Genomic DNA, 21,221 nt, shown 5'->3' with positions numbered 1-21,221 from the left:
TCACATTTCCTAAGCTGATCTGGACTGGAAAAATCAGTCACTGTTCTTTTCCTTTGCGTTTCTTCATGGTATCTTGGATTGGTGCTTTTTTATTTTTCTTTTTGTTTTCTTTTTTTTTTTTTTAGGTCTTTTTGAGTAGATCTGTGGGAAAGCTGGGCTGTAATTCTTTCTCCTCCTCCACCATCTTTGTTGGTCTCCTGTTATGAGTTTTCTATTATAATTAAGCCATATGTAGAGTACATATGTCTAAGCATTTTTAAGTATTTTTACTATTTTAAATTTTATATAGACTTTTAATCATGCATTTGCTTTTATGATACTTTATTGATAATACCTGTGATTTATTTGATATCCCATTCTGTGATAAGGAGGGTGCAACATGACGTTTTGCTTTCTGAGGTTGTTGAAGCAAAAGAAGTAGAGACTGACTGAATTCTGATGTATCTTTAAAAGTGTCCAAATCTTTATGGCATATATTGTCTGCCTTCCAAATTGTATGTAAAATGCTTTACAAATCTTAAAATGCTATATAAAAGTCAGCCATGATTATTTTTATCCTTATTATCAAGAGCAATAATAAGATATGCATCTATTTTTGAATTGCAAAGACTCAGTAATGTTTTTATTATGTGTGGGGCCAAAATGTTGTCATTGTTGTTTTTGCAGGAACACATTTTCAAAATTTTAATGAAACTGCATGGTAGAGCAGTCTGTAAAATTTGCTCTTGATTATTCATACTTGCGGAGAGAAGATCATTTCCAGATGAGTTGTGTTCTTTGTCATGTGCTTTACTAATTACATTTCAGTATAGGTATGTCTGGTGTTCTGGGGTTACAGGTCTAACTAAATACTGAAACTACTGTGGGAAGAATGTGTGGCTGTGGAAGCTTCAGTATTTGGAGTTTACTGGGCATGATTTTGCATTTAACTTCTCTGGGCCTCTGTTTTCTCATCTGTAAAATGTGGAGATTAGACTCGATCAGTGCCTCTTAAACTGTGTTGTGACTCCAAATGGGGTTATGAAAATTTGGCAACAGTAAAAGGTTTCTGAATGTGCAAGGACCAAAAATTAATTAAAAATTAAATGTGTCATGAATATGAGGTGTTTTTGGTGGTGCTTGCCCATGTTGCAATGTGCAACTTCACTGCGGTTCTGAGCACAAAGCATGAGCACTTTGCACTTCGCATGCCCTCAGGCCAAGCAACCCCAACTAAATCTGCCTAAACAAAAAGTTTACACAGCCCTGGACTAGATGACCTTGAGGGTCCTTTTTAGTTTCAGTCTTTGATCCTATAATCTGACCTTTTAAGAATCTGAGAGACAGCTTTTCCCATAAAGTGTGTCCTTTTTTACTCTTCCAGGGACTCACTTAACGGTGGTAGGACCAACTTCTCTCTGATATAAAATTCGTTCCCTCTCAGTTCTTCTCTGGAAGGAAAAAAAGAGATGCTTTAAGTATGGGTTTCAGAGGGATTCTCCGTATGATTTTCTTTTAATTGGCTATAAGGCCTATTAAGGAAATAAAGGAAATATGAGGAAAAATTAAAGAAATAAGGAAACATGCCTATAAATTATGCCTATAAATTAGACATAAATTCTTATGCCAATAAAGGAAACAATGCTAAGTAACTCTTTAAAGATAACTTATGTGTGTAATAAAATTTATTTGCAGTTTCATTTTCTTCCTTTTTTTCTTTCCTTAAACTTTGTTATATGAAACCCATGATTTTTTTTTTAAGAAAATAATTGAATAGATTGATTTTTAATCTGTTTAAATCTGTCCTAATCTGACATTTATAATATAGAAGTTTCTTTCTTCTAGAGTTACAAGGCAATTCAGGAAGGTCTCATAATTACTTTATTACCACTACTTCTCAGAACTTCATTGTTGATACCTTCTTTTTTGACCACAACTACCTTGTTACTTTTTTCCTTTTTTTTTTCAACCTCCTGAAGCTTGAAACTTTCTGAAAGTATTCTTTTAAAAATTATTGTTGTTATCCTGGACTTGTGATTTTACCTGTGTAGGAAAACTACTTCTGTCCATGCAATTATGCAAGTATCTGCAACTCCCCTTCTTAGAGTGCTGCTGCCCAGGGCCCTGAGAGCTTAAAAACCTATCTCACATCATATGTGAATTGTAAAATATGCATAGGTTGTGTTTAAGATGCTCTTCTGATTGACTGATTTAGTAATCTTAAGAACAAGAGACCCTCAGATTTATCTGGCCTGGCCTATCTATGATGGCTGCCATCAAGGTCTTGTGCTCAATTTCTTTTGTAAGATGGTCATTAAACCATCTCTTTAATAGTACATTCTAGAATTTTGCCTGGAATTTAAGTTCAGGTCACTGGTGTATTGTTTGTGGACTACATTCTCTTTCCTTTTTTGAAAACCAAGTCAAAATTTCTCCATGATCTTTGATCATTGTCAATCATTTCTTTTAGTTTTTTTTTTCAACTTGTGATATAATTCATCTGGTACTGATGATTGGAATCACCAAGGACACCCAGGTAGGCTCTTATTCCATTCATATTTATTTCTATTTTATTCATTCATTCATTTATACTAGGGAATTATCAGTTTTTGTTTTTCCTAGATTGTTGTCCTTGTCCGAAAACAGAAGCATCTGCTGTCATTTCTTCTATTTTCCTTGTTCTGTGACCTGTTATCACCTCTCACCCCTCCTCCTTCAGCAGTATCTTATTTCATCTAACTCTTCTCCAATGTCAAATACTCAAGTAGATCTGTGAAAAAGATCAAATTTGGAAGTTTTCTGGTAGAATGCAGACTGAAATCCACCCATGACTTCCTGTCTTGTATAGTTCTTATCCGTGTCGTCATAAATTTGTACGTACCAGGTATTCTGCTAAGCACTTTACAAATATTATCTAATTTGATCCTCACAACAGCACTGGAAGTTAGGTGTTATTTTTATCCATTTTACAACTGAAGAAACAGGTTAAGTGATTTGCCCAGGGTCACACAGCTAGTAAGTATCTGAGACTGGATTTGACCTCAGGTTTTTCTGACTCCAAGCCCTGTGTTATTCATTGTACCACCTAGCTAACTAGTGACCGTCCACTGTGCTGGAGACCTTCCTCACTTTCTCCAGACACCTCAAGGATACCAATGGAACACTTGGACTATCTACCTGTCTTCCTTTGCCTCTGCTACGTGACTTATATATCTTCTATTCTCATCTTCTATTTCCCTTATGACATATCATATCTCAGTTCCTCTTCCTCACAATTCCTCATTGCTTATGTGTTACAGCCTTTTCATACCCACCATGTACTCCTCCATTGTTGGTGTTCCATGTCCTGTAGACATACAGTATAACACCAGTAGGATATTGATATTAAAATGATGGAACCTTTTCTTTCATGTGAAGCTCAGGATCATTAAGGGGGAGATTTGTTATTACTTGAAGGTAATCCAGACCACTTAGCCACTCTGCTCATTCTTTTCAGTTTTGAGCCAAACTTATTTTCCATCTGTACTACTTCTCCAAGATACACATGCTGCTGGATAAGCCTTATAGATTGTCTCTCCAAATGTATGTTTTAATTTGGGCAATGAGCAGTCTTTATCTGCTTGGTCTTTCCTATATGAATGGTCAGATCAAACTCTTTAGAGTGATTACATATCTTTTCTAGGAGCCTCTGCAGTAATCATCCACAGAGAAAGTGGACTCTTCAGCTTGAACTCTTTGCTGGGTTTCCTCTGACATATTGTTAAATACCTCTGGTAAGCATACATCAAAATCTTTCAAGAGACCTTCAGAGGCATATTTAACAAAAATAACCCAGTTAAATGATCCTCTGATCATAGCTAGCAAATGAGACATAAAGCTAGAAATCATCTTGTTTAAGAGTCTGTCAGGTAACATTTTGCTGTATTAAGTCAAATACTTTTTTTTCATAACTTAAAAAAAACACACTTTAGAACTTTAAATTAATTTTGAAATGGTAAACATCTGTAGGTGGTAATAAACTAAAGAATGTATTTTTCTCTCCTCATTGAGCAAATGAATTACCAAGTTACCAGCCAGAGACTTATATTTTTATTTAATGTATCTTGAAGGATTTTGAATGAAAAGGAGATCTCTCTCCCTCTCCCTCTCCCTCTCCCTCTCCCTCTCCCTCTCCCTCTCCCTCTCCCTCTCCTCCTCCTCTCTCTCTCTCTCTCTCTCTGCCTCTTACCCTTCTCTTTCCCTCTCACTCTCCCATTTCTCCTTTCTTACCCCGTTCCCGTCTTCTCTCCTTAGATGATTTAAAAAGGTCCTTAGTTATTAAAATAATACAAGTTGTCCCAAAAATCTTAGTGCAGTTTTAAGCTTTATTAATTTTGCATATGGTTTAATAGCTTATATGTTTAATATTTTAAGATATGTACTTCTCTGAGAAAAAACAATTGATACCTACAAATAGTGAAAAATAACCAGTATGTATTATATATACAAGTTTTTTAAATGGCTTTTTCTTTTTTTTCTATTTTTCTTTTGGGTCTAGATCTGAAAATCCATCCCTGCTTGAAATTTCCATTGTGGAAATTTCCTTCACTTGTATAGATGAGCAAATTCTGTGTAACTTGTATAGGAGTTAGAATTGCTTAGTTTATTTAGGTTAAGTGATTTGCCCAGCTGTCATGCGTCAGAGGTAGAAATTGAACCCAGGTCTTTCTGACTCTCAGGCTGCTTCTGGGATATAGTTATTACTAAATGAATTTAAGTCTGCTTTAAAAGGAACAAATAATCTTAGTGGTTACATAAATAACTTTTCATTATTGTTCATGCAAGAACAGTGAGAGTTCCCTGGTACAGGAAATAATTTTTAGAAAAATTGTTGGCAGAACTAATAGGTCAGATAGTCTTTGACCCTTACATCAAAATACTTTAAAACTTAAATTTCTTTAAACTCTTTGCAGATGAGTAATAAACATCTTGACCTGATGAGAGAGTTATTCTAGTTTTTACTCTTTGTAAACAAAGACCTGACCCAATTTTCTAAAAATATACCTTTTAGTCTTCAGTAGTGCTACTTTAAAAAAAAAGAGCTTGTGATTTCCTTACAAGTGCATAAAATTATAAAACGATCTTAGCTTTATTAGCTGATAAACATGTTGATTCAATTGGCTCAAATCTTCTGAATGGAGCCAAAGGGGCACAGATTGTTCTTTACCCCACCCAGTGGCAGAATGTTTTTCTTCCTTTCCTCCTCAGTGAGGGAGGTAAACTGGAACAAGTGACTCCTCTACTTTCATCTAATCTCAAGAATGTTTAGGAGGGAAGGAGAGAAGAATTTCTCGCTCTCCTGCTTCTCCTTTCTTTTCTTTTTTGTGGATTATGTGATATGGAACTCAGATCTTGTAACAGCATTGGGAAACTGCAGTGCTTCATGGAGAAAGGAATGTAATATACAGTGGCATAATTGTGACTTGACTGCCACTTATTTTTCACATTCCTGTTCTATAAGCTATATCTACAAGCAGACATTGGGAAATGAATTTTAAAGAGTTGAGAGAAAGGATAGATAGGATCCCATGATCTAGGATTCTAAAGATAGACGGGATATTTTAAAGAATGAATTTCTAATGACACAAACAGTTGTGATAAGGAAGAATGTTTAAAGAGATGTGTGTAGATGTACAGAGACTAGAGCAACTCAGATTTTAAAAGGACATCTGCTGAAGGGCAAGGGCAAATAACCAAGGATCAGTATAATATAGTAGCGTGGTCTGTAAGCATTTCAGGCCCAGAGTGAGCTGGAACTTGATGGTAATGCTTTTTTGGTACTTTAATGGTTCTGTGATCTCATCACTAAAAATATTGCAAATATCTCTGCCCTCTCATTTTGTGCAGCTCTTCCCTGTGTCTTGTAAGTCTTCCAGAGAAGTTCTGCATAACATGCTGGAGGCCTTTCTTTTGGTCATTTTTAATATTTTGTGGACATCAACACAACACTTATGTTTCCCATCTCTTATATCTTTCTTCTGCTATGACTTACCCACCTTGTTTTCCAGTGGCATATCTCCTGAACAATATAATTGATAATGACAATATCAGTATAGATATGGTTCTTATATACTAGTATATCAACTCAATTATTGGTTACTGGTTGTGGCCAAGACTCTCACTTTTAGAAAACCAGTATTTAAATTAGTGTTTGCAGATTGGCTAAAATAGTCCCCTCAAAAGGATATGTAAGAAATTATAACCTAATTTCTGTTGCTTATTATTTAAAGTTTTGTGCTTCTTTGAAAGAAACTTTGGTAATCTTACAAAATTCATTTTGGAGAATTCTATTTAAAAATTTGAAAATATGTTAAAAGTCATATGTTTCTATGGCATACCTCAGAGATACTGCAGGTTTGGTTCCACAGCACTGCAATAAAGTAATGTAGCAATAAAGGGAGTCACATGAACTTTTTGGTTTCCCAGTGTATATAAAAGTTATATTTATACTATACTGTAGGCTATTAAGTGTGCAATACTATTATGTCTGAAAAAGACAATGTACATAACACAATTTTAAAATATAGCTATCCATCATCTGAGCCTTCAGTGAGTTGTAATCTTTGCTCTTGGTGAGTCTTGGCTTTATGGTGATGGTCGCTGACTGATCAGTTTAGTGGTTGCTGAAGGTTGGTATGGCTGTGGCAATTTCTTAAAATAAGACAAGAATGAAGTTTGCCACATCAATTAACTCTTCCTTTCACTTGAACATTTAGAGGCTTATTAATGGACATCATTTCAATATAGTTGTGTCTCAGGAAATAGGGAGACCTGAAAAGAGGGACAGAGATAGGGGAACTGTTGGTTGGTAGAGTAGATAGACCACATACAACATTTATTGATTAAGTTAGCTATCTTCTATGAGTGTGGTTCATAACGCCGCAAAACAGTGACAACAGTAGCATTACCAAAATGTGACACAGAGACACAATGTGACCCACATGCTGTTTGAAAAATGATGCTGATAGACTTACTTGACAAAGAGGTACCAAAACCTTCAATTTGTAAAAAACAGTATCTGTGCAGCACAGTAGAACAGTGCATGCCTCTAATTAGCCATCATGCTGTATGTAAGAGTGAAATACACCTTTGTAAGAGTTCTTTTGAAATACAAACAAAGTAGTAAATAAAGGAAAAAATGATAGAATGTAAGCAGTTTCTCTTTAACATTTAATTTTATTTGCAATTACATGTAAATAAAATTTTTTACCATTCTTTTTTTAAAATTTTTGAGTTCCATATTCTCTCTCTTCCTTCTTTTCTTCCCCCTCCCTAAGACAGTAAGCAGTTTGATATAGATTTATACATGTGCAGTCATGCAAAACATTTCCATATTAGCTTTATTGAAAAAGAATATGCAGACCAAAAAAAAATCCAAGAATAATAAAGTTGAAAAAAATACTCTTCAATCTACATTTAGACTCCATCAGTTCTTTTTCTGGAGGTGGGTGGCATTTTTTAATCATTAGTCCTTTGGGAATCACTTGGGAGGTCATCATATTGCTGAGAATAGCTAAGTTATTCACAGTTGATACGTACAATATTGCTATTACTGTATACAGCGTTCTTCTCCTGGTTCTTCTCAGTTCACTTTGCATCAGTTCATATAAATCTTCCCAGGTTTTCATGAAAACATCCTGCTCATCATTTCATATAGCACAGTAGTATTCTATCATAATCATGTACCACAGCTTATTCAGTCATTCCCCAATTGATGATTATCTCTTCAACTTCCGATTCTTTGCCACCACAAAAAGAGCTATAAAAATACAGATATTTTTGTATAAATAGATCTTTCCCTTCTCCCCCCAAATCTCTTTGGCTCCAGACCTAGTAGTGGTATTGCTAAGGTCAGAGGGTATGTACAGTTTTATAGCCTTTTGGCCATAGTTAACTATCCAAATTGTTCTCCAGAATGTTTAGACCAGTTCACAACTCCACCACCCGTTCATTAGTGTCCCAATTTTCTCACATTCCCAAGGGGTGGTTTTCTTAACCAGTAGCAGTTTATGCTAATAAATGGTAATGTTTCATATTTTTTTCAGTCTCTATTTTTAGCAGAAAAATAGATCTTATAATTTATAGTTCTGTGTCCCATTGGCTATGTTTAAGCTCAGTGGTAGGTGCAACTGGATGAAATCTGGAAAATAGGGAAAGGGTTACATGGGTAAGACTTAAGAGTATGGGGTGGGATTTACATTTTCTTAAGCTTGCTAATTCAAATTAATTACATTGGTGGAACATTTAGGAAAGGTATTTATGAACAGTATAACATTATTCAACTTTTGCTTGTGTTGGGATGCCACTCCCTGTTCTGCACTGACAATTTTGGGCCAGAAGGACATAGAGGTCAGCAACTGTGCATCTCACTTTTGTTATTATTTATTTATTTATTTTTTTAGACAATTGGGGTTAAGTGACTTGTCCAGGGTCACACAGCTAGTAAGTGTCAAGTGTTTGGTCTGAGGCTGGATTTGAACTCAGGCCCTCCTGACTCCAGGGCTAGCGTTCTATCCACTGTGCCACCTACCTGCCCCCCTCCCCCCCTTTTTTTTGGTAAGGCAGTTGGGGTTAAGTGACTTGCCTAGGGTCACACAGCTAGGAAGTGTCAAGTGTCTAAGGCTAGATTTGAACTCAGATCCTCCTGACTCCAGGACTGGTGCTCTATCCACTACATCACCTAGGTGCCCCTGCATCTCACTTTTAAAAGGATGGTAACTTCTGTTGTGCAATAAGGAGAAAATTGGCCCTTTTTTCAGTGGTTTAATTTATAATATGTCTAAATGGAACTTTGGGGAACTTTTACCATTTGAAAAGTAAATATTCAGTTGCATGTTTTTGAACATATATAATTTGGAGTCAGAGAACCTGATTTTGAAGTCTAATTCTCCCATCTATTAGTTCTATGCCCTCAGTCAAGTCACTTTATCTCCAAAGTTCAGTTTCTTCATCAAAACACAGAATACACTTGACTAGTGTTAGGTTGTTATGGAAATTAAAAAAAAGAAAATGAAGATAGAGCATATCTGCAAAGTGAAAGCGTTCCTGAAATTGTTAATACTTGATGAAAGAACATAGTACTAGAGTTGGTAGATTTAAGGAGTTATTCTACTCCTTTTGTCAAGCTGGTTGATCTTGGTTCATCACTTTCTTCTTATGTAAAATGAATTAGATGACTGCTAGAGTCTTATCCAACTCCCAAAACTATAATTCTTTGATACTAAGAAGTCAAGTAAACAAATCAATAAAAATTTTTAAGTGCCTGCTATGTGCCAGGTACTGTGATAAGTGTCCGGGGTGAAAATGATGAGGAGGATGATGATGATGATGATGATGATCACTAGCATTTATATTGCTCTTCAGGGTTTCCACATTGTTCTGCAAATATCTTATTTGATTGTCGCTACAACTGTAGGACTAGATCATACTATTATTCCCGTTTTATAGATAAAGAAACTGAGACAGAGGTTAAGTGACTTGCCCAGGGTCGCGTAGGTAGTTTGTCCCTGAGGCCAAATTTGAACTCAGGTTTTCCTGACTCCAAGTCCACTGAGCCACCTAGCTGCCAAAAAATGGTCTCTGCTGTCAGGGAGGACACAGTGCAAATGGAGAGACAACATGTAAACAACTATATACAAATAAGATATAGACAGGAAAAATTGGAGATGATCTCAGAGGAAAGGCATTAACTGGAGAATTGGGAAAAGCTTATAATAGAAAGTGGAACTCAAGCTGAAACCTGAAGGAAGCCAAAGAAACTAAAGGTAGAAATGAAGAAGGAGAGAGTTGGAATGGCATGGAAGATAGCCAATGAAAATGGTCAGAGTTGGGAGATGGAAATTTTATGTGTGAGGGACAGCAGAGTCACTGAATCACAGATTATGTGAATGGAGAGTAAGATGTATGAAGCTGGGAAAAAAATAAGAAGAGACCAGGTTAAGAAGGTCTTTAAAAATTAATCAGGAAGTTTTACATTTGCTTCTGGAGGCAATAAGGAGTCACAGGAGTTTATTGTATAGAGAGGTGACATGGTTAGACATGCTTTACGAAGATCAGTTTGACAGCTGAGTGGAAGATATATTCCCAAGATACTGCCAAATGGGATGGATCCTAAAATCTAAAGAGAAGTCACCTTCTATACCACTCATCACTGGCCCTACTTTGATCCTGGGCTCTGCAGCCATCACCGAAGGGAGCATAATCAAGAGAACGGGCCCACCTTGCTTGCTGCTACTAATACTAGCTTTTGATCAACCAAATCAAGCAGCTCTGGGAGTGGTAGCTCTCTTGCTGTCTCTTCTCCCCAACCCCTCAACCATTTGCCCTACTTTTCACCAAGGCCCTGAAGCTACCATCCTGGGAATCAGCTGTTGTGGAGATGTGACCTGGTGACCTTTTCTGTGGGGATGCTGTTGCTGTAGCTACTGAAGACCCTGAAGAGAAAATCCTCACCAGTGAAGATGTTGGCACCATTGAATGGTTCAGCATCAGAAATGAATGGTTTTATCAGTGTAAATAACATTAAAGAAGATATGTTACCACCTATTTGCTGCTGCCCCTTAAGGACCAAGGGATCTTTCCATCTGACTTGTAGCTGAAATCTATACATGTTATCTCTTATTTAGAATGCAACTTTCTATCTTGCTTTTCTATTTGCATCTCCCAATGCTTAGCACATTGTAAGTGCTTAATAAATATCCTTTTATTCATTCATTCATTATGGCTCAGTAATCAAAAAGGATATCTGGATGAAGAGATCCAGAATCTCATTTATGCCTCTAAGGAATAGAACTTAAATTTAATAATTTTAAAAGTTTTAAGGGTAGTCATGGTCTTTCAAAATAGGACAGTGTAGAGGGTGCATTTGAAAATGAGGAAATGGATTAAAGTAACAAAAGATAACAATGATGGCATAATGGTGTAGGGATTTGCAAAACATTCTTTCCCCAAAACAAAACCACACAGTGAAACAGGTGGAACAAGTGTTTTGCCTGGACTCGCAAAATGACTAACTGATGGAAATAGGAATCCAACCTCAGTCTCAGGACTTCCAAGAGAAGATGAAGTGGCTACCGATTTGAAAAAAGTAGAAAATGTTCTGCATGATGCTAAAAAGTCAAAGGACCATCCATAGTAATGAAAAGAGCCTCAGTAAGTGTTGGGATTACAGTGCAAATACATAAAGCAAAGCAATCCTGTGCTCAAAGAGCTTGTACTCTAGTAGGGGAGGACAACACATGTAGGGAAGCAGTGTCCAGGCAAGGGTGTTTGTCTGCAGGTCACAGGGATGGTTAGTGAGTTACATGATTAAGTGATTGACAAGTCCCTCCCAGGAGTGGTAGTGTTGATTTAATTACTGTTGACAGAGTAAAGGCAAACATGGTGCTAAGACTGACAGACAACATGTCGGTGGTTCTTGGGGCACCTAGACTTGTTGAATTCTCACCAGGGTCCCAGGGTGGTGGTTAAATGCCTTGTTGGAGAGGAAAGGTAGAGAATATAGTGGTATAGTGTGAGGATGTTAGGCATGCTCCAGGATTGTCAGATATTATTCACCATAGTGATTGGCTTAAGACATTGAGAAAACAATTAATTTTTATTACAGTGCTTTAGGAATAAATTTGAATAACAGTTTTACAACATTTTTCTAGTAATAGTACTGGATTAGAAATCAGAAAATCTTTTTTATAGTTTTGGCAAGTCCCTGAAATTTTTTTACCTTTATTCTCTTTATAGGGTTTGGATAGTTATACCTGTCTGTGAGATAGCATTTTTTGGTGAATATCAAATAAAAAAAATATTAAAAAGTGCTTTGGAAAAAACAAAGCAGTATACAAATAAATGTAAGGTACTTCAGTCAGTGCCTTTGTGGTGCTGGCACTTAATGCACCAATGCTTATTACAACGCCTCTTTTCTTTGGTAGAAGACCTTTGTGAACTGCTGTAGCCAAAAAAAAAAAAAAAAAAAGATGTTTACATGGTGGCCAAACTTCTAGTACCTTCAAAGTTAACTCAGCTGGTCTTTGGAGAACAGATATTGAAACCTTTTTAGCTTGGTTGGCCTTGCCAGAATTTATATGATCTACATTGACGTAGGCTTTAAGAACTTTCTAGAGTCAATTCCATGCTTTGATGAGGCATTGAAGCAGAACTGTAATAAAATCAGTTTCGATGTTTAAAGAGTAAATCTTTTATTTCAGAAAATGAGATTCTTCATAGTATCTCCACTACCGTTCTGAGTAATTGAGTTATTGTAATTTTTATTAGAAGTATTGTATTACATTACAAGTGGTGGTTAAAATGCAAAGACCTGGTAAATATGAGTAAATTTAAAGGGTGTTGTGGGGCCATCAGTTTCACAGAAGACAGTGTGTTTAGCAGACCAGTGTGTTGATCTGAACCTGCCAGGGATACACTAAGGTATCCCAGTCTAGTTTTACTTCTCCTAACGGGGAAAAAAAGGAGTTGGCAGAAATGGTGGGAAAAAGACTTTAGCAGTGGTGATGAAATGAATTTCATTTGATGTGAGTGAAAGTAGACAAGGATTGGTTGAGGGGCCACTAATATTCTTCCTACCATTTTTTCCTGAATCTGTGTTCAACAGTTAGTGAAAGGAGAATAAAGCAGTTACAGTTTTATAACTGCAGTTCTGACTTACTTTTTGCACTCCCTCATCTATAAGCTTGTCCTTCCTCCTTCCCACATGATATATTTTTATTTTCAACATCTTTAATGTAAAATATATAGATTTATTATTATTATTTTGTTAGTAAGATTTATGACAGCAATATTTAGAATTATGATGATAATCCTTTTTCATCCAAGGGCTATTATTTCATAACAAGAATTTTTCTGCTTTTGCGTAGCATAACAGTGTACATTTTAGTGTCTTATTTGTGCATTTAGATGGATTTTAGTGATGAAGAGAGCCCAAGAAAGCAGCAGCATCCTTTAGGTCTTTATTGACCAATAGAATTAAGATTTTGTTTGTGGAGCTTCTCAATTTGTTCTTCAAAAGTTTAGAGTTTTCTGCTATTAATTAGACATCCTTTCAGATAATGAAACTTAAAGAAATTTAGCTCCACATTTCCGATTTCTAGTCTCAGATTTTGCCTTCTAAGCAAATTAGTAGATTAGGGCTTCCAAAATTATCCTTCTAGATCTATTAAGAGTCCCACATTCTGTTACTTTTGGCAATAATTGTCTCCACATTTACTTTATAGAGTCCTCTTTGGTGGAGCCCACAGGAGGAGAGGAAGCACAAGATTCATAAGATGGCGGGCGGGTGAGTGACTGAGAATCTGGACTGGGACTTGAAAAAATAAGCAGTCAGTCGTTGCTTTATAGCAACAGAAAAAAAATTGAAGAATAAATGTGGTTATCTTTTAGGTAACTTGGTATGGTACATAAAGACAGTGAAAAGGCTTGATGCTTTTTATTCTAGGGTTCAACTGTTAGAGCATTTGAACCACAGTGTTACCTAAATTTGCACTCTAATTTAGCAGTTAATTGGTGATATGGGGGAAAAATAATAAATACCAGTGTAGACCCATATGTTTGGTGATAGTGATAAAATAACATTAATAAATGAGAGCTGGTCAGAGAACGAATAATGTTAAGGTATGTATTTTAATAACAATTTTAGGTTTTTCATTTTTAAGGAAATGTAAATTCCAGACTGATATACTGAGTTTAGTACCTTGACAAAAAGCCCGTGAGTCCTGATTAAGGCATCATGTATTAAAGAGAAAGTTATAAAAATCAAAGACACAAGATCGATCTTGATTGGTATTAAAGTAGCATAAAAACGATAACAAATTCTGTGATTCAGAAGAGAAAAAAAAGTAAAATATAAATTGTAAACAAGTGGATTTACTATAGTTAACATAGCAGCAATGTAAAAAAAGAACACCCAGAGCCACCCAATAATAATGTTGATGAGTATATTGTGGAAGAGAAGTAGATTGAATATGATAGTATAAATATGGAAACTATAACTATAGGATATTTAAATAGTATAGAAAGTGGGAACTACAAAATTAAAACCAACTTAAAAATGGATTAGTTTTTAGAGAACTGGTTTCCAAACTTTTCATGTTTGAGGATCTCTTTATTTTTTAGTGGAAATAGAATTTTTTAAAAAAATAAGATTTATTGATGCCTTCTTCCCTACTCACAATCATTTGTGTGTGTGAGAGTGTGTGTGTGTGTGTGTGTATGTGTGTGTATGTAGATATGTATACATATATATATATATATAAAATTTTATCAGATCCTCCTGTAACAAAGAAAATCTGTTAAGCAAAAGCAACCAACATAACAAGTATTTCTCATAGTATATGCAAAATTTCACAGCTAAAGACCCCCAATTCAAAAGGAAGGAGATGCATTTTGTCATTGGTTTTCTAGGACCAAGACTGGTTATCAGGATTTCTGTTCTATTAACTTTTATTGTTCTTTTCATTTACATTTTTCTACCCATTTTTGTATATTCTCTTGGTTCTACTTGACTCTTCATCAGTTTATGCAAGTATTTCCATTTATCTCTGAATTCTTCGTATTTTTTGTTGCTTAGTATAATCATGTCACATTGACATACCACAATTTGTGTCATTCCCCAATCAATAGGCACTGGATTTTTCTCCTATTTTCTTGCTACCACAAAAAATAATGCTGTGAACATTTTGTAATATATGGGGCCTTCCTTTCTGACTTTGACCTCCTTAGGGGTATGTGCCCAGTAATAGAATCATAAGGTTAAAGATTATTGGGGCAGCTGGGTGGTGCAGTGGATAGCGCTCTGGCCTTTGAGTCAGGAGGACCTGAGTTCAAGTTTGGCCTCAGACACTAGACATTTACTAGCTGTATGACCCTGGGCAAGTCGATTAACCTCAATTGCCTCACCAAAAAGCCAAAAAAAAAAAAAAAGATTATTTAGTGACTTTAATAATCAAATAGTTTTCCAGGATAGTTATATCAGTTCACAGTTCCAGCAATAGCATATTAATAAGTCATGTCTTTCCACAAGCTACTCCAACAATAACTATTTCTGTCTTATCTTCATTACCAATTTGATGGCTGTGAAGTAAAATATCAGAATTATTTTAATTTGTTACTTTTATTGTTAGTGATTTAGAACAGTCTTTCATATTGATAGCCTGCAATTCTTTTGAAAATAACTTTTATTTATATTCTTTAACTATGTATCTATTAAGGTATGGCTGTGGTCCTATTAATATATTTGTGGCATTCTCATGTATTGTTCTTTATCAGAAATATTTGACACAAATATTTCCCCCATTTTACAGTTTCTTTCATTCTAATTGCATTACTTTTGTTCATGCAAAAGCATTTTAATTTTATGTTACCTAAATTATCAATTTTACCTTTTATCTTTTGCTTCATTAAGACTTTCTCCATTTACTACAATTATAAAAGTACTCTCCTTTGTTAAGTTTATTTTTATATGGCCTTTTATATTTTAGTTGCGTATCTATTTGGAACTTATTGTAACATATTGGGTAAAGATACTGGTCTAAATCTAATTTCTGCCAAACTGTTTTCCATTTTTCCCACTCCTCATTGCCTAATAGAGAGTTTTCTCCCGAGGAATTTGTATTCTTGGGTAATTGAACAGTGATTAAATATGCAAATTTGAAACATAAAACGCAAAGCAATATGTGATTATTTTGCAGACTTGCTTATCTTTTCCACTGGTCTCTTTGTAATGAGTGCCAAATCGTTTTATTTATTACTATTTTATAATAATTGGAGCTCTGCAAGTACTATATCTCCTTTCATATTCTTTGCCTTGAGATTCTAGACTTCCAAATGAATTTTGTTATTGCTTGATCTAGTTCTATAAGGTAACTTCTTCGCAGTTTAATTGGGATAACACTAAATCTGAACTGATTTAGGCAATATAATTTTAATTATATTGGTACTGTCTGACCAAGAACCGTGATTATCCTTCAGATTATTTAGATCTTATGTTATTTTTTTAAAGAATGTTTTGACAGAATTATTTACATAATTCTTGAGTGTATCTTGGTACGTTGATTCCCAAAGTGAATTTTAGTACTTAATTGAATGATATTTCTCTGTTATTTCCTTTTGCTTTTAAAAATTTCTATGTAGAAATGCTGATGATTTTTGTAGGTTTTATTTTGTATTTTGATGTTTTACTAAAGTTATTAATTACCTTGATTAATTTCTCTGCTATTACTTATTCGAGGGGAGTCTTCTACATAAACCATCATGCCATGTGAAAATACAGATAATGTCTTCTCTGCCAGCTTATGCCCTTAATTTATTTCTCTTGTCTTTTTGCTTTAAATAGTTGAGAATGATAGCTTGCATAGTGCTTTAAGGTGTGCAAAGTGACATACATACATAAACACACACACACACACACACACACACATATCTCCTCTCAACTCTGTGAGGAGGTGGTGTTATCCCCATTTTATAGACGGAAACCCAATTATAGAGCAGTTAAAGTCATTTGCTCCAGGATCAAATAACCTAGGAAATGGCCAAGGTAGAATTCAAACTCAGGTCTTCCTGACCCTAATCCTGTGTTTTATCTACCAGGCCACCTAGCTATGAACATCCTGATTTTATTCCCTCTTTTTTTTTTCCCCTTTATTTTGCGTTTTGGTGAGGCAGTCGGGGTTAAGTGACCTGGGCAGGGTCACACAGCTAGTAAGTGTCAAGTGTCTGAGGCTGAATTTAGTCTCAGATCCTCTTGACACCAAGGTCAGAGCTCTATCCACTGTACTATCTAGCTGCCCCCTTATTCCCATATTTATTGGGAAAACTTCCAATACTTCTCCATTGCAAATAATTCTAGCTCTTGGTTTGACATGTGTAATTTTTATTGTACTAAAAATGAGCCCTTTCATGTCTATGCTTTTAAAGGTTTAGCATAAATGACTACTCTGTCAAAAACTTTTCATATAGTTCCTATTTTTTGTTATGTATATCCTTAATTATGGTAATTGTTTTCCTTGTCTGGATCCATATTTTTTTTGCATCCATAGTATAACTCCATCTTAGTCATAGGGAATACTTCTTATCCTGTAGTAGTTTCTGTTAACTGTTATATAATTACGAGGCCCCAGGACCAGCTCCCTAACCAGCTCCCTGTTACTTCTTACTTGTTACCTATCTAGGATCAAAGATCTTCTATATTAGAATCTACTCTGAGGAATAGGTGAGGCCTGAGGTAAGACTTCAAACCTGCCATCTACTGAGCTGCCGCTTTCTGTGGTGTAACAACCAATTGCTCTGTGGCTGTCCTCAGAATCTCAGTGATTCACAGTCCTGTGATGTTTAGGCCAGAGCTTACTTCCCAGGTCACCACGCTTTCCTTCATACTCATCTATCAGCGCCATCTCTCCTATATCTCTATCCTACTCAACTCATTCATCCCCCCCCACCCCGCGCCAGACCTATTCTGTTGGCTACAAAATATTCTTTCTATCAGGCCTGTTCTTCTCATGTTTCTTTTCATCTTTTTGAAGTCTTAGAAATCTGGCTTCCCCCAAAGCCTACATATCTTTTTACTCTTTTTACCACTAGATTTATCTTCACTGATGACTAACACATTTGATCTAGAGTAGAGATAACTTCTTTCTTTTTACTGACACTTTTAGACTATTCTACAACCATCAGTCAGTAACCTTTCCTCTTTTAAGGTTCATTTTAAAGGGTGTGTGTGTGTGTAGGTGTGTGTGTTATGTATGTGTGTGCTCTTGCTCGTGTAAGTGCGCTTGCATGTGTGTGTAACCTTTTGGAGGTTTTGTTGGTTGTTCTGTACTGTCACCCAGGTAATTTTTCTTCCTTTATCAAGGAGCTTGTTACATGGCTCATGGTCTTCTTCTCTCCACTCCCAAACTCTTAGGGAATTCAGTTTGATGTCCCCTCAAATATTCTTGTTTCCCAGTTCATCAACCTCCCCAACTTCTAAAAGCTACTTTTAGTTACACTTGGAGACAGTTTTACCCTTGATTTTGTTATCACACACAATTGTTTTACCTCTACAATATGTAATTTTGATGTTTTTCACTTGACTACAGCCTCTTATTCTTTTGTCTATTTTCTGTTTTACCCATTCTAAACCTATTTTCAGTCCTCAGTGTAACCTCTGGTAACCATATACCTCTCAGTTTTTCCAGGCTATCATCCTGCTATGGCCTCACTCCCCTGCCTTCAAAATCTTTACCTTGGTAGTTAACTAGATCAACTTTACATTGCCCTTGTACCCTTGATTTCCTTATCTCTTTGTCCTGTTCCTGCTGTTCCCTTTCTTAATGTTAATCCTGGATTACTTTCATCATCTGCTTTCTCCATTCCTATGCTCATGCTGCTGAATTCTGATGGCATTCTTCTCCAGACTGTAACCTTTACTTCCTCTACCATACCTCACCCGTCATTTTGAAATCCCACTTCAGCCCTAGAATTCACATTTTGAAAGTCTCCTCCACACCAGTGTTCTCTCCTTCTGAATTGGATGGATTCTCTTGGAACCTCCAAAATTTAAGGAGGGTGACTGGAATTGAACTCAGGAAGAAGACACATAGTTAAGTACTTACTAAATGCTTGTTGATTCACAACCCTAATGAGTGGAACTACTACACATTTGTTGTGTAATCTCATTGCTGCACACTGCCTCTGTTCCTGTTTTCCAGTTTACATTCTGTCTTACTACTTTGGGTGTATGTTTTATTTTATTGAGCTTTATTGTTAAACTTCTAGAAATTTGAAGTCATGAAGTAAGGAACATGGTGTGCTCTGGGATTCACACTGTCATGAATCCTCGTTCTACCTACTTTCACTCAAACCTTGTTTAGTTGGTTTAGCCTATTTTTATATCTTTGTCCCCCATCCAATTTAGGTCCTGCCCAAACTAAGACCTCTGCCCCCTTTTCTTGTCATTGGATATAGTACCGGGAAGCCCAACTTCATTTAGAGAATATCATCTCCTAAGATACCTATTCCCAAGAAACAAAATCTATTTTGAAGTCCTTTAAATGCTCCCATTCTGTGAAAACATACTTCATAACCTTTTTCTAGTATGAGAATAACCTTCCACTTTTTCTTCTTTTACGTTTAGCCCCTTCCCTCTCTAATCTATTTCTTGCACAACTACCAAATTGATATTCCTAAATCACAGACCTGATCATCTTACTTCCCTGCTGCAAAAGTTTTTGTAGCTTCCTCTGCCCCTTGGATAAAATATACAACTCTCTCTGGGCATTTAAAGTACTTTATAATTTGACTTTCACTTACTTTCTAGGTTGATTATATATTATTCTCTGTCCTCTCATGTACTGTCCTACCAAACAAATTGATCTACTTGTTTCCCATGTATAACTTTCCTTTTCATATCTTGCTGTTTTTAAACTGGCTTTCCCTTACGACCAGAATGTTGTATCTCTTGAAATTCCTGGCTCCCTTCAAGATTGAACTCAAGTGCCACCTCCTTAAAGAAACCTTTGTTGATTCTGTCAATGGTTCTTGCCCCCTCTGAAAAAAAACAAAACAAAACTGAACAATCTTGAATTTATTTTGTACTTATTTCATATTAACTTATCTGTGAATATATTGCTTTCCTATACCCAGAGTAGAATAAAAGCTCATTTAGATCAGGAATTTTCTCACTTAGGAATTTATATTCCCAGCATCTAGCATAATTCCTGGTTTGTAGTAGATTATTAATAAGAGCTTATTGATTCATTAATTCTTGGTCCCTCCCTGTACTCTTTTTCATTTACTTTGTCACAGTCACCCTCTTGGGAGACTAACAAATTTATTGTCCCTTCTCTACTCATATTTTAGCTAGACGGGAGTGCATCTTTCTCTGGCCCTTTCTCATTAGAATGATTTTCTTCTTTATAAATAGTTGCTTCCCCACCCCCACTTCTTTTTGTATATAGAAGGGTCTTACTTCCTTGTTTGTTTGTTTCTGCATATTGTGTATTGAACTGCGTATTGTGTATTGAAGTACTTCTACCTCATTTTAATGAATGAACAGTACTTGAAGTACTGTTAGAGAGCTGGCTTTGAAAAACCTCCTCTTCCCTTCCCATTTTTTTCATTATTACTCTTAAGATTCTTGATGTTTTGTTTTTCTTCATGAATTTCATTTTTTCCCTTTAGCTCTGTATAATAATATTCCTTTGGTAATTTGATTGGTATAGAATTGAATGAATTTAGGTAGTGTCATTTTTGTTGTATTGTATTGACCTACCTATGAGTAATTAATTTTTTCAATTATTTAGGTATGTCTTTATTTCCACAAAGAGTATTTATAGTTTGATAAATTTAATTTTTAGATGAATCTTGGTAGATGCTCTCCCAAGTATTTTATAGCTTTGGTATTTATTTTGAATGGAATTTCTCTTTTTAGCTCTTTCTGCTGGATTTTGTTGGTAATGTGCTGGGATGCAGATGATTTATTTTATATCCTGCAACTTTATTGATGTTATTATTTAACTTTTTAGTTTTCTCTTTAGCATTCTCTAAGAAACCATCATATCTGGAAAATGTGAACATTTTGTTTCCTCTTTGCTGAAACTTAGTCACATGAATTTCTCTTTCTTACTACTACATTGAGCAGTTCTAACATTGTTAAATAGTAATGGTGATAATGAGTATTCTTGCTTTATTCCTGATCTTATTTGAAGGTCCTCTACTTCTTCTCCATCACATATAATGTTGACTCTTGGATTCTGATAGGTATTATTTACTGTGTTAAAGAAAAGTCCATTCATTCCTTTTGTTTCTAAAGTTTTTAATAAATGTGAGTGCTGGATTTTGACAAAAGCCTTTCTAGTATCTATAGATATTAAATGGAACAAGGGTGTTTAATGACTGGGAGCTAACAGTGGTAGTGGTTATGACATAACAGCTAGGGGCTTGAACTTAAAACTCCTCAGTCAACTCTTGAACTCTACAGGAAAATATTCTATGCTGGCTTAGGGAAAGTAAGAGCATACATGTTATAGAATGGTGCTTCAACCTCCCGTTTTACTGAAAGGCCATTTTTTTTTTTCCATCTCTGATTATTAGTCTACTACATGTCGATTAGTCCTGCTCTTGTAGTATCTCTTAGTATGTTGTTTCGAGGTATGTCCCAAATCTCCCTTGTTTTGAATATTTATTACTGTCTCTTTGATTTCTTACATACAAAAATTAGC

General features: G+C 35.5%; 1 protein-coding gene across 2 annotated transcripts in view; it reads left to right on the top strand.

Moving 5' to 3' along the window:
- LOC114049642 (RAC-gamma serine/threonine-protein kinase) overlaps positions 1-21,221 on the top strand; it is a 362,981-nt gene that overhangs the window by 45,372 nt on the left and 296,388 nt on the right. Inside the window, exon 2 of one of the 2 annotated variants that reach the window (XM_027870917.1) lies at positions 13,242-13,303. The exons of the other annotated variant lie outside the window; for it this stretch is intronic. The gene's annotated coding sequence lies outside the window, so the exon portion shown is untranslated. The remainder of the gene's footprint in view (positions 1-13,241; positions 13,304-21,221) is intronic. 2 annotated transcript variants of the gene reach the window in all.

Source organism: Vombatus ursinus, unplaced genomic scaffold, assembly GCF_900497805.2.
Source record: "Vombatus ursinus unplaced genomic scaffold, bare-nosed wombat genome assembly UNPS02014798.1, whole genome shotgun sequence".
Taxonomy (NCBI): domain Eukaryota; kingdom Metazoa; phylum Chordata; class Mammalia; order Diprotodontia; family Vombatidae; genus Vombatus; species Vombatus ursinus.
This window is presented reverse-complemented; position numbering and strand designations above follow the sequence as displayed.